General features: G+C 48.0%; 1 protein-coding gene across 2 annotated transcripts in view; it reads left to right on the plus strand.

The window, feature by feature from the left end:
* SPSB1 (splA/ryanodine receptor domain and SOCS box containing 1) overlaps positions 1-12,705 on the plus strand; it is a 69,710-nt gene that overhangs the window by 39,887 nt on the left and 17,118 nt on the right. The window contains exon 1 of one of the 2 annotated variants that reach the window (XM_006035457.3): positions 6,023-6,677. The exons of the other annotated variant lie outside the window; for it this stretch is intronic. The gene's annotated coding sequence lies outside the window, so the exon portion shown is untranslated. Of the gene's footprint in view, positions 1-6,022; positions 6,678-12,705 lie in introns of those variants that run through there. 2 annotated transcript variants of the gene reach the window in all.

A 12,705-nucleotide genomic window follows, 5' to 3' on the forward strand; every position in this document is an offset into this window, starting at 1 on the left:
AACCCTTTATCCATATAAGCCTTTAATCAAGCCCATGGGGGTGGGATCTCAGAGTGCTGTTCCTGAACTAAGAGCCAGACTGATATTATGGAAGCAGATTACTCCATTTGTAAATGGCAAAGACCACCGTCTCCAGTTACAATTGGCTCTGATGTGTTGCGTTGGGTTATATTGGATCAAGCTGTTCATACAAAGTGAGTTACCTCCTTTTTTTTGCTAAGTACAAGGCATCAGGTACTTTTAAATTCAGGCTTACTTCTATTTGCACATGGACAAGATCTGAGCTTGCCAAGTGCTGCAAGGGTCCTTCTGCACTTCTCCAGATTTCGGGGGAAATTGAAGAGTTTGGCACTGGATAAACTCTGGTCCCAAGGATTGGTCCAATTTTCTTTTGAACCCATGGAAAGGTGTACACACAGGGTCATGGTTAAGAGGATTCTCAGTGTAACAAAGTAACGGCATTAGCTGAAATGCTATCAGGGCATTGCTTATGCTTAGCTACATGCTGTAATTTGAAATAGTAGGGATCAATGCTGGGTCCATGCTTGAAGGCTTAGGAGGCCCTTGTAATGTCTCTTCTGACTTTTGTGCTCTCACTTTGCCTGCGAACTGGAAGAAGTCATTGCCTCTGGGCTTCTTGGGGCAGCTCCCTTTCTTTTGAGGAATGGACAGCGCGGCCTTGCCCGATTCTGACTGGGAACATCTGATGCTGACAAATGAGTAACCGCAGTTCATGTTGAACATTTTGTTCTTCAGAAGAAATTTCAGCCTCTGGAGTTGGTGTCTAGCTTTTTCTGCAGAACAGGTCCAGCTGGAAATACTGGAGGGACCAACATGCGATGGGACTGAAAGAAATGGGTTTCCTATACCGTTTGCATGCCTCTGGTGCTTCCTGGGGAAATGGGACCCCCAAGGCCCTTGGGTGCCAGAATGCATAGATAAGATCCTCGCTCTCCCTTTTGGAGATCCCATTTTCAAGATTGCTAACAAAAAGGCTCCAGGAAGTATTGCACTAAATTACAGCAGCCTCTGCTAGCAGAGTGGTGGGTGGGGTAAAAGCCTTGTATGAAAGACTTGCCCTATTGCTCACTGGCTGTAGGGAGGGCATTTTGGCCATGCCTGGCACCATCTCTTTGCTTACCGGCCAAGAGCTCATGTTGGCCTGAATTGGCAGACTTTTACTGGAATTGCTTACTTCCTGAAAAGGGCAGTGACTAGCACCTGATGTCAGATGAGAAGAGCAGAGGAGCTCAATGCATTTCGGTCTTCACCCTGCCGGTGGAACACCATGGAAAAACCTACTGTGCTTGCTAATGTTGGCTCTCACGGTGACCAGCTGCTGCCTGTCTGAAGATCCTGGGGTTTGCTGCAAGCTGAATTTAAAGAGATGACTCTTCCCTACCACCTCCTATCTATCCCTTGCTCTTTCCCAGTTCCATAGTGCTGTCTGTGCGGCCCGTTCCACTTGCCTCTTGTTCTCCGAATTGCAGTGCGTGATCTCTTCTTGCAGGCTACTAGGAGCTCTCTAAATGTTTTAACCTGAGAATCTGTGCATCCCATAGTGACGTTCAAGGTGGCGTGCACCTTCCTGCTTGGAATCTCGTTACGCAGCAGCTCGTCACAGATATAATAAATCAGGAAATTACGTAGGTAGTCAGGAAACAGTTAACATTTGCTTTTAGAGCTGTTCTCTTATTTTTGTCTGAAAACCAATGGCTTGAGAAGAACCCTTCTCTTCTGCACCCCCCCCCACCTCCCAATAAATTCATGCACTGGTAGTTTTGATGGGTGGAGGCAAGTGATTGGTCTGTGCTCTGCCCAGGATTGACATGAGACAAGGATTGAATCAATATAATTGCAGTTACCCTCATAGTGTTCAAGCAGACTTTTTCTTCTTTTGGAATACAAGTTCTCTAGTTGGGGCTATTAAAAAAACTGACCTTTCTAGTTAAATCTGACTTCAGCCCTTTTACGTTTGAAAACAGAACTCAGAATCCAATGTGGACCTGAAGTTCAACTAAACCTGTGTTGTTGGGGTTTTTTTCTTTAAATGGGGGGGGGGGGGGGGGGGAGACCCTCAACCAAGTTTTTATTTAAACGAGCGTTGCTTGGTGTTCAGATGCAAACAGATCAAAACTAGAACAATCCCTATAATCGATCTCAATCTTCAGAGTCTGGGAGGAAACGGGTGTGGATCTCACTCTGTGAAGCTGTGAATGTCTGTTTACCGAACATGAGCAAAACTGGGTGAACTCTTGAGACGGTGGTGAAGCCAGAAAAGGTCAGTGCTAATTGAGCCATTAAAGGAACCTAAAATTGGAAGGAAAAGAAAATGAAACTCTACGTTCTTAGAGTGAGAGAACTGAAATAGTGCTTTTCTTCTTTTTTTTTTTTTTTTTTTTTCCTCTCCGAGGAAAAAAATTGAAGTTTGTGAGTGTGCTGTCTTGTGCCTAAAGAGGCTAGCAAAGCAGTCTGATCTTCAGTTGTACGACTAAGCACGCTGTGTTCATACCCAAGGCCGTAGAACAGAGCTAATGCTGCCTAAGGGTTGATGCTTTCGGATTTGGAGTAGTGGGCGATTCAACTCAATCTGATACTTGAATAATGCAACAAGCTCCTCCATAGCACAGCCTGTCCCTGTCAACAAAGGCCAGTTAATGAACCGTTACGGGTTAGGAAACCGAGATAAGAGGTGAAAGATTCACCCGGAGTCGTGCAGCAAAGCGGTAACAGGCCTGGGACTCGAATCCAAGTCTTGAGTTTCCCTTTTTAAAAATTGAGCCCCCTGCTCTGCACTGCTTTGCTTTACACCAGACCCAACGTGCTGCTTTTGCCTTTGTCCTGCCGGGGAACAGCTTTAGTTCAGAACAGGCCGTATCCGAGCCAGGTTTCAAACGTGCACTGTCCCAATTTTTCTTAACCTGAACTTGGAGAGACTGACGCTGGGTGGGAGTTGTGTGGGAGGTGGCAAGAATTCAGGTTTTGGAGCTCAGTTACTCCTTGGCCTGTCGGTACAGGCAGCCAGCAAAGGGAGTGCATCTTGTATCCCTCAAACGTCGCTTAAAAATTGTTTTTATAGGGGAAACTGGGAAGGGGCAAAAGTGGGGAGAGGAAGCGTCTGCTGTAAGACAGGGAGTGGAATCTGTCTCCTGTGCTTGGCCAAGGCTCTTGACAATGCCATTTTCTTAAAAAGCTGATGAGCACTGCCAAACATCCACACCACCAGACTTCCCCTCTGGCAGACACGCGGCTGATGTAGAAGCACTTACTGTAGTTATGCTTCAGACACAATAAACCTTTTGAAGGCAACAGGCAGGCTGAGTAATCTAGTGCTCGGCAACTGCTTCAGTTGCAGGGGATTTCTGCTCTTCTGTTTAACGGCACTTGTGACACAGCTAATGCAGTTTAAATGAAAAGAGGAAGGAGGAGGTTGCAGTTTGGCAGCCCTAGTAGTGTTGAAATGATCCGAAAACTGCAAAGGCTTTTTGCTCCCAGAAGAAGGGGAGCTCTGCCTGCACTTAGCTGGTCCTGGAGCAGACCTTGTTGCATGCGACTTGAATCCTGTTCCCGACACCAAACCACTTCTGCCTCTTCAGCCTGATCTAGAACCCTTGCAAGCATGCTTAGAAGAGGGGATCCATTTACGGCACCGCACTCCTTGTGTATGCTTGTGGAAAGCTCCTTTGTTTGAAACTAAAAGCAAGGTGCCCCTGGAGGCAAACTGAAAGCCTGTATTAAGGATCTCATGTTGATTTTCAGCTTTTTACGATGCTGTGCTGTGCTAGCTTGGGGGTGGGGAGAGGGAGTGAAGGGGAAGGAAGTAGCCTAATGGAGAACAGTAGCATTGCCCTGAGAGTTTTGATTGCATGCCCCAGCACCTAAGCTGTGCACGCTGCCTAAAAGCAGGGCTTGGGCATGGGTGAAGTGGAAGGGGCTTGTTGCTCAGCAGGGGTGGCTTGATAGTCTAGAAATCCCATGTATTCTTGCAAACTTGCTGCTGTCCATTACTTGCGGTGTATTCCAGCCTCGTGGTGGCCACTGAATGCAGACTGAGGGTGCTGACAGCAGTGACTTTTTTTTTGTCACATAATCAGCCACTGAAAGCACCGTACAGTCATGCACTGACAGAAGCGCACAGATGCGGTGCGCTTTTAAAAAGCGCCCAATCGAACACCAAATGAATCCTTATTACCCGAGGGTTAAGATGAAGGTGCTCCAAAGCAAAACACCTTCATTAACTTCTGTTAGTATACATCAGGAGCAAGGCTGAGCTAAAGCAGTCCAGCCCCGTCCCTGGTGCTGTCTTCAGGATGGGAGGGGAAGAAGGCAGGGGAGGAAATTCTGTCTGGGGTTTGCCCAGCCTACGCTGGAGGGTGGGGCAGGTGGATTGGAGCTCCTTCCCCCCCCACCTCCAGCTCAGGCTGGGCAAATCCCAGAACGGACCTCCCTCCCCTACCGCCTTCTCCCATCCTGCACCAGAGCTGGGAGAAACAGGGCAGGGCAAGTGGAAGAGGCTGCAGACGCACAGCCTCTCTTGCTGGATTGGCTCCAACGTGGAGCTCAGTCCTCCATCCAACAGCGAATGTCTGGGTTGGGAGGGTCAGTCTAACTCATGGCACTTTTTGGGAAGCACTGCGAGTTAAACCAGGAAGCTGCGTGTCTCAGTGCCCTGAGGCTGATGTTGGCCTGTTCTGTGTGACGCTCCTTGTTTAAGTGTGCGCTGGGAATTGAGGCAAAACAAGACAAATGAAGTGGTGCTGGCTTCTGAAGTGGGGCTCTTGTTCTTCAGGCCAGTCTTCTTGAGTGAGCTACGTGGGCATCTAGACCTGCTGAAAACAGTGGTGGGCTAATACTTAAGAGCAGGGGTCTGTAAAAGGACCAGAGTTTTTTGCTCGCAGGTTTGTTATTCTGGCTGACAGTGCTGTAGGAACACTATTACTGCGCTGTTAGACAATTAATACAACTGGGGCCATAGTGTAAAATGCTCCTTTAGGTTTTTAAGGCAAGAAAAAGAACCCCATGGGATGCTGAGGTGCAAGGGGAACCCACTTTAGGACTCTAGTCCTCTAATAATCTTGGAAAACTCTCTTGGTTACCAGTTGCAGTCTGGTTTGATGGGCCTGAAGCCTGGGGAAATGATTTCTTTCTGGCCACTGGCAAGCATGGCTAATGACCTAAGAAACACTAAAGTTCCTTCTTGGCCGCTACGACAGGCCCAAACCTGCGTGTTTGTGTAGATTGTGGTACAAGATTTGCGTGCTGAGCCTTTTAAAGCATCTGTTGATTTGCCCCTCTGCCACTAGAGGGAGGGGAGGGAGCCGCTTTGGTAGGTGCTACTCTGGGACCCGAACGTGGATTGCTTCCACCAGCGCAGCTGCCATTAAGCCACAGTGAGTCATTGTTAACAGGTTTCAAGGGGGAAGGAAGGAATTCTTGCTAGAAAAATCTTGGTCCTGACAACTGGTTCTGTTGGCCAATCTTGCTGTCTCAGCAGAGTAGAGCTTTTGATATGGGAATGGAAACTCTGGACAATGGAGGAAATGTTCAAGTTTCATTCCTCTTCTCCCTCCACTGGCTCCTAAACGGATGATCCAGCTAATGTCACAAGACTAAAGCAGAGGTTCAGCTGGACGTGCCGACTGTATAAATTTACTGTACAGACTGTGAATAAGTAAACTGGGAGTTAACTGGACTGTACTGCTCTTGCAATATGAGAGGAGACTGGTTGGTGAAGGATCCTGGGGATTTCTTTAATACAAATAGCTCCTAAGGTAAACATCTGCTATTTTAAATTTATGGCAGCTTAATTGCAGAGGAAATGCCTTTCTAAATGCAGCTTGTTCTGGTCTGGTGCAGCTCCCATGTCCAGTGAAACCTGATGTGGGTGTGCCCAATTGGTTAGTGTTTTAGACACCCCCCCCCCCCAAATCTAGAGAGAGAAGGTAGCAGGCACCAAATGTTAGCCTGCTCTCAAAACCCAGTTCCAAATTAACCTTTTTCTGTTCCCTTGCCATGTGATAAGTGCAGCGTATAAATAAAGGGGTATCTATTTGTGTAAATGTTTCTGTTCTACACCCCCTCTCTTAACCACAGAGAGCGAGCCTCCGAGCAGGACTAGCAGAGGAAAGTAACTTTGGGAGGGAAGGGAAGCTGGAGCTTGATTAGTTTCTGGCGAAGATGTGGCTGCCGGCAGTTGTAGGGACTGGATTTGATGGCCCAGTAGGTCCTTTCCAGTGTTAAGTTCGGATGCCACTTCCTTCCCATTTCAGCCAGGCAGCCTGATCACTTGGGATCAACAGGGCAAGCGTTCGTGCATCTTAAAACGTGTTTCAGGGATTGACTTAATATATATTAGCTCACTAAACCCCTTTTTCTTGCAGTGGGGATGGGCTGGAGGGGACCCAGAACAGCAAGAGACCCCTTCCCACCCAGAAGAGTAATCGAACCTGCGGGGCCTGCAGAAGAGCTCATCTGGGAGCCATCCCCGGCACTGTGCTTTCCCACTGGCTGCATTCCCAGGCAGGATTGACAAGAGTACACAGTGGCAAACTGTCTGAGAGGATTAGTGGCAGGAAAATTACACGGCTGCTTCTAAGCACCCCTTTATTCAGAGGCACCTGAGGCTTTCCAAGCTAGAACAGCTGCTCTGGGCTAGACCAGCCGTTTCAACAAATCTAGTAAGAACTGTCAACTCTTCCTTCACGGCTGGGCACGCCAGCCCAGGGGACTTGGGACGAATGTGAGAGATTGATTGTTCTCCTGCTGGGCTTACAGAGCTCACCATCCAGGTACTTGGCAAGGCCGTCTGTTCTGGTTAGATACCAGGGCCAGCTGCATCATGAGATTTATCTGGTCTCTGTACAGGATGTGCATTCTTAGCTTGGCCCTGGTCAAGCAGTGACCATCTGCGGTGCAAGGAGCAGCTGTGTCTAAGAGGTGTCATGCTAAGTCGGGTGGGCAAAATGCGGCCCGCGGGCCGGGTACAACCTGCCACGCCATTCTATCCAGCCATTCTATCTGCAAAGAACTACGCTTTTTGTGTTGAATTCCTGTCTAGAAACAAAAGCAAGGAATGTGCCTGGCCGAAGGGCTGACCACAGGAAGAGGGCAGCCTTGCAAAACCCCGGAAAGGGTGCTGAAGGCCAAGATGGCAGCTGTCTTGCAACGTGGGTGACAGCGGGGCTAATCCCTCTTGCTAAAACTCCTTCAGTTGCTACAACTAGTCTTTCCAGTGCTACTAGTTGGTAGAATATGAGCTTCTGCCTTTGTTTGTCCTGATGAAACTAATGTTTGGCAGACCCTATGCTTGGGTGATGGCACTTCCTCATGGGAGCGGTGCCTGTAAATATTTTTAAAGCCTTTGGCAGTACTAGGCAAGGTGAAGCCGAACAACTTAGGTAGATGAGTTTGGAAAAGCAGCCTCTTGAATAGGGGTGAAGCAGTTGGATAAATCTGTCTGTACTCCTGTTGCCCTTGCTTGCAAGAAGTACTTGAAGCCTACTGATGTCAGTATTGGAAATATCTTTATGGATACAGCAAATCATAGCCATAAGTCTCTTATGAAAGGCTCTGGCACTTTGGAAAGTATTGTAGTGTCTACGCTGTTAGTCCAGCTTCTCTACAGGACTCCTAGGGTTTAGGAGGAATTTTTACCAATACAAACCACTGGTATCTGACTCAGCCTGGGAACCTTCCTCCACGTGACTCTCATTGCACTTCAGGCCAATATTCAAAGTGCACTACTGATTGCGGTGACTCTGGGGATGTTTATCCCCAAAGGGTTTTAAGTCAAGTCAGAGGTTTAAGAGACCTGGTCTTAAGGCAGAAGGAGGAGTTCCTGAGTTTTATAATCCTCATTCTAACTAACAGTAGCAAACCATGCGAAATCTTCAATGCACTGATAAGGGTGTGTCCCATCCGTTCCCCCTTACCCTTTGTTCTCGGGTAAGGCTTTGCTATGTGTTTTCTCATTTGCAGCAGGCATCTATCTCCCCCACCCTAATTCATAACTAAGCATATGACTAACTTGCCGTGCCAAGAGTGTTGCAACTGGCATGTACCAGCTTTGGACAAGTTCTTTAAATCCTTGTGCCTCAGTTTTCTCAGCTGTAAAATGCTTACACTGCAGTACAGCAGCGTTGATGAGTAATTTGTGCAAAGTCCTGCGAAACAGAATAATTCCACCTAAGTGCTTAATGGTTGCAATAACCTATTGTTCCCTGTCTCTTCCTCTTTTTTTTCTTTTGTTCCATGCTCTTGTCTCCGTCTCCTCGGCCTGGCCTCGGAGAGAGGAAAAATGTGCCATACTTTCTGCCTAGTGTAACACAATGTACAGGTGCTGTCTTAGTGGAGACATACTTGCCAAACCACAGCTTTGCGCCATTTCCTCCAAAAGATTCTATCTGGAGCGCAGAGCTATGGCTCTGAAAGTGTAACTCGCCACATCTGATGATCATCAACCTTGTCCCCAGTATAGCCTGTCTGCAACCCTTGCATAAAAACAAGGGATGTCTGCAATCCATCCGTGCTCATTGTTAGCTTCAGCAGGAGCCATGTGCAGATGGCTGGGTTGATTCTTGCTGGCAGTCATCTGAGCATGTGACAGTCGGGCTTGTGGCACCCACGGTGATTCAGACACCACTAAGTGTACCTGGAAACTGAGCTCATCGGACAAGCTTTCTGGATTGTAAGGGCTGCCTGGGAAATAGTCCCATAAACCACAGTGCTAAACTGTTCAAAATAGCATTTGATCATTATGTTACAGCCAAAATATTCTGGATCGGCAGGATGTTGAAGAGGAGCAAAGGGGAGAGGTGTGGGGAAGGTCAGAGCTGCAGCTGCAGTGTGGGGACATGGGAAGGGTCTCTCAGTAAATTTCTCAGCACTTGCAGCAGGTCTGTATCCTGCATGCGCCAGGAGATTGGTTTCAGACAATCAGCTTGTCAGTCTCTTTGGATCCTGCTGCTACTTACACTGTCAGCTTAGTTTCTGGTAGGTCCCATGACTATAACATGCATTTTGAAATATGTCCTGTCCTTCCTTTCCCTTGCTTAGCTTCATTACTGCTTTTTCTAGAATAAAGAACCTGTAAGTCTGCTACACCAGAATCGCATTCAGCGCTGCTTGTTCCTTTAGCCCGTGGCTGCACAGGAATGGACTGGGAGCTGAGTTTTCGTGAAAGATTGTGGGCCTGTCACTGTAACCTGTTCCCCGTTTTCCCTAGCTATGAAAAGACTCTCCTGCTATCACCTGGAGATCCCACCACAAAAATGCACCCCCGGGGGGTGGGCACCATCTTTGCCTTCCAGTAGCAGCAAGGCTGCATGGACCAGGAAGGGCAGGGGGGGAGCAAACTAGGTGGGGGAGCAACTTGCCTAAGGTTGCACGGCCGGTTGGAGCCACAAACTGAACTCATGAGTCTGTGTACTAAACCCCGCAGCTTCTTCGTGCTTTTGTGGGGGGGATAGTACCTCTCGGCTGATCCAGAGACAAGCCCTGCCGATCTCTAGGAATACAGAGATCTGAAGCAGCTTAATCGGAATCTGAGCCGAGTTAATCCCAGCCTTTTTGTTTGCGGATGCACAAATGCTTCTGCCTGCAGGGAGTCAGGGCTAGCTTTCTTGAGGGCATAGTTCGGTTGGGGTTTGGCTTCCCGGCATTGCACTAGTATCTGCCAATCCGTTCCCATCAGAGGAGAAAGGTATCTGCTAATTTTTGTATCGACAGCCCTGCTGTGAAGCAGCTGATGAAGTTGAAGGTGAAATATAATAAATGTGCCATGCCACATGCATTGTTTTAGCCACACTTGTGTACATGTGACCAAACCCAGGATCTTGTGCCATTGCCAGCATGCAGAGCCATCGCATGTCAGTGTCTCATGCTAACCTTGACATTTATGCCCCGGGTGCATATTAAATCACAAATGAGACATCTTGAGGAAGACTACCCTCTTCATCATTGAGATGCTTACAAGGGGCAGCTGCTAAAACCCTGATGTTCAAGATGCCAGAATCTCCCTCCAGAAGCCCTGGTATTGATTCCCGGTAGAGACAGGATGCCGGACAGGAGGGACAGCTGGTCTGGTTTGGTGTGGCAGGATCTATATAAAGAATTACAATGCGTTTCAAGCTGAACTCTGTGCCAGTTGCATTGCCAGGAGGAGGGAAAGAACTGGCTATTTTTAAGAGCCTTGAGAAAATGCCTTGTCTGTACATGCTGCTTGACTTGCAGCTGGCATTGGCAAGGCACCTAGGATGTATCTTGTACAGAGCTATAGAGACTCTGCTGGCCTGTTTGGCACATCCGCATAACTTCCTGTGACGCGGGAGCGTCTGAGATGCGACCTAACTGTTCTGAGACCACTCACTCACTAACGTGGAGATGTTCAGGATGGGTTCATTGCATCAAGAAGTTGGAGTCGGCTGATCTGCAACATCATAGTGCAGAACATCTTTGCCAGAAGCAGAGAAACCTCTTGACAACCCTTTTCCCTCTCCTATTTTTTCCCTCTCCCCCCCCCCCATCATACGAATCTTTTTAAAAAAAATAATAAATAAATAAAATAAAAAATCAGCTTTCATATCTTCCTGCTGTGCGATGCTATGCAGATCTTCTCTAATACTGTTAATAATTAGCAGGCTCTGCAGTTCTCTCTCCTCTCCCGTGCCAATGGTGGCGCCTTAAGATTTTTTTGCTGCTTTTGGTTTCTGAGCTCTAGAGCCTTGTTGGGTTGGTGGAAAGTAAACGGGTTGAGCACCTTGTTATGAGGCAGCTCCTTCACCCTGCCATAGAAATTGAGGGAGGGTAGCACCCGTGCCTGTTCAATGCAGATCTTGGCTCGCCTACTAAATTTTACCATGTGCTTCCTTTTGATAATAAACCACTGCCCTTGGAGCATAGGATGATGTCCTGATGCTTTCATGCTTGATTGGTTTCTTGGCGTACGTCACCTTGCAAATTTCTGTAGAATTGTGGTTAAACAGTCTCCCAAGCAAGGGTTGGTTTTTGTTTTGTTTTTTTTTAAATATATTTGAGTTTAGAAACCAGTTGACTTCTGTAAAAACTGGTTTAGGGTCCTAGTAGCATTTTAAAATGATAAAAATTACCTCTTCTTCTATTCCCTTTTTTGGAAAGATCCCCTTCTGGTTCCTGAAGTGAAGCCCCTTGTTTTAGAGGTAGGATGCACTGGTCACCCAGCACGTAGATTTTGCGCTTTAGGTGTAAAAGTCATTAATCTGCACCTCCATAGAAGAATCTGGCTGCTGTATTGGATTAGCAAGGGGGGGGGGGCTGCCAGCTTTGCTTTTGGCGGTACATGTATTCAGTAGCTGATGAAGCATCTTGTTCTCCCCATCCCCTGCAGATCTGTTGAGCATGGCCCTTTGTCAGGAGACTTTGTTCAGAAGAAGCATTTTCCTTCCTTCTTTGCAAGAAAAGATGTGCCATCTTTCTTTATTTCTTTGCTCCTCTGAGAGAAGCTTAAAGCGGTTTCACTTTCTGCAGAGACTGCAGCAGCCCTGCCAGCAACTGAACTTGCTTCCGCTCCTGGGGTGGGTGCAGCTGGGGGGAAGCTTCCCCTTTGGCAACCTCTTGCGGTGTGTTAAGCAAGACTGGAAGAGAGGTGGTAACCGCTGCCAAAGCCTGTGCAATGAAGACTGTCTGCTGTCGCTGATTGAGCGACACTGCAGCGCTTTGAGAATAGCTCAAACCCATGCAGCCACTACGGTGGTATCCTTCTGAACTATTTGACCAGCCCACTCTTCAGGTGCTGGTAAGCATTTGCTTCACAGAGCCTGAGTCTTGGCACAGCAGAGGAGCCCTTAGTTTGCCGGAGGGAAGCCTTGCTGAAACTTTGATTTAATCGCTAGCAGCGGGTGGTGGCTGGGAGCAGATGCTTGCTGCAGGGGGGAGTGTTTCATTGAGGAATTAGGTGCACTAAGTGCATCAGTGTTGTCTGATCAGCTTCAGGGCTGGACTGGAGTGGTGGGACTAACCACTGTGCTGGTAACACTTGTGTGATTTTTGCTTTCGCCTCCAGGAGAGCCTGCAGCCCTGGCCCTTGGGGGCCCCAACTTCTCTGTTACATAGAGCCGAGTTGGGCCAACGTCAGTGGGGACCAAGAGAGGGTGGGGGTGCTCTTTCCAGGCCAAGCTCAGTTGATAGCTGCACTGAACTGCATGGGTAGTGCAGGCCAACTGCGTGGCAATAATGTCTGTGCCCCAAGACAGCATCAACAGCAAAGGACTTGAACCTCTTGGAGTCAAGTAGCATCTGCAGGTCCCAGTTGAGATTTAGAAGTAGGGGAGATGAGGAGGAAGCATCAGCGCATGGTACTATGGGCTATACAAATACAGCAAGTAGTTTTGGAAAAGAATCTGCAAGCTAAACAGTCCTGAGCTTTTAAGTGCTTTTTCCAGGACCGTGGAGCCAGCTGGCACAGCTGAGACTAGAACCCAGATCTTCTGACTCCCGTCCAGTGCCTGCCAACTGGATTGCAAGGGGAACTCCTCTCGAAAAAGCAGGAAGAGATGATGGAGTTTGTTTTCCATCTGCCGTAAAACAAGCTTGGGGAGGAGACTGCAAATGCCTAGAGCCTGTGTTTAATCAGTAAGCCAGGCTGAAAGTATGATAGAGGGCAAACTGATGAAGGCCGTGCCAGGACCTTGGGGGACGTCACTGTTCTCTTTTTGAAAACGAATTTAAGTG

Source organism: Alligator sinensis, unplaced genomic scaffold (assembly GCF_000455745.1).
Source record: "Alligator sinensis unplaced genomic scaffold, ASM45574v1 scaffold457_1, whole genome shotgun sequence".
Classification (NCBI taxonomy): domain Eukaryota; kingdom Metazoa; phylum Chordata; order Crocodylia; family Alligatoridae; genus Alligator; species Alligator sinensis.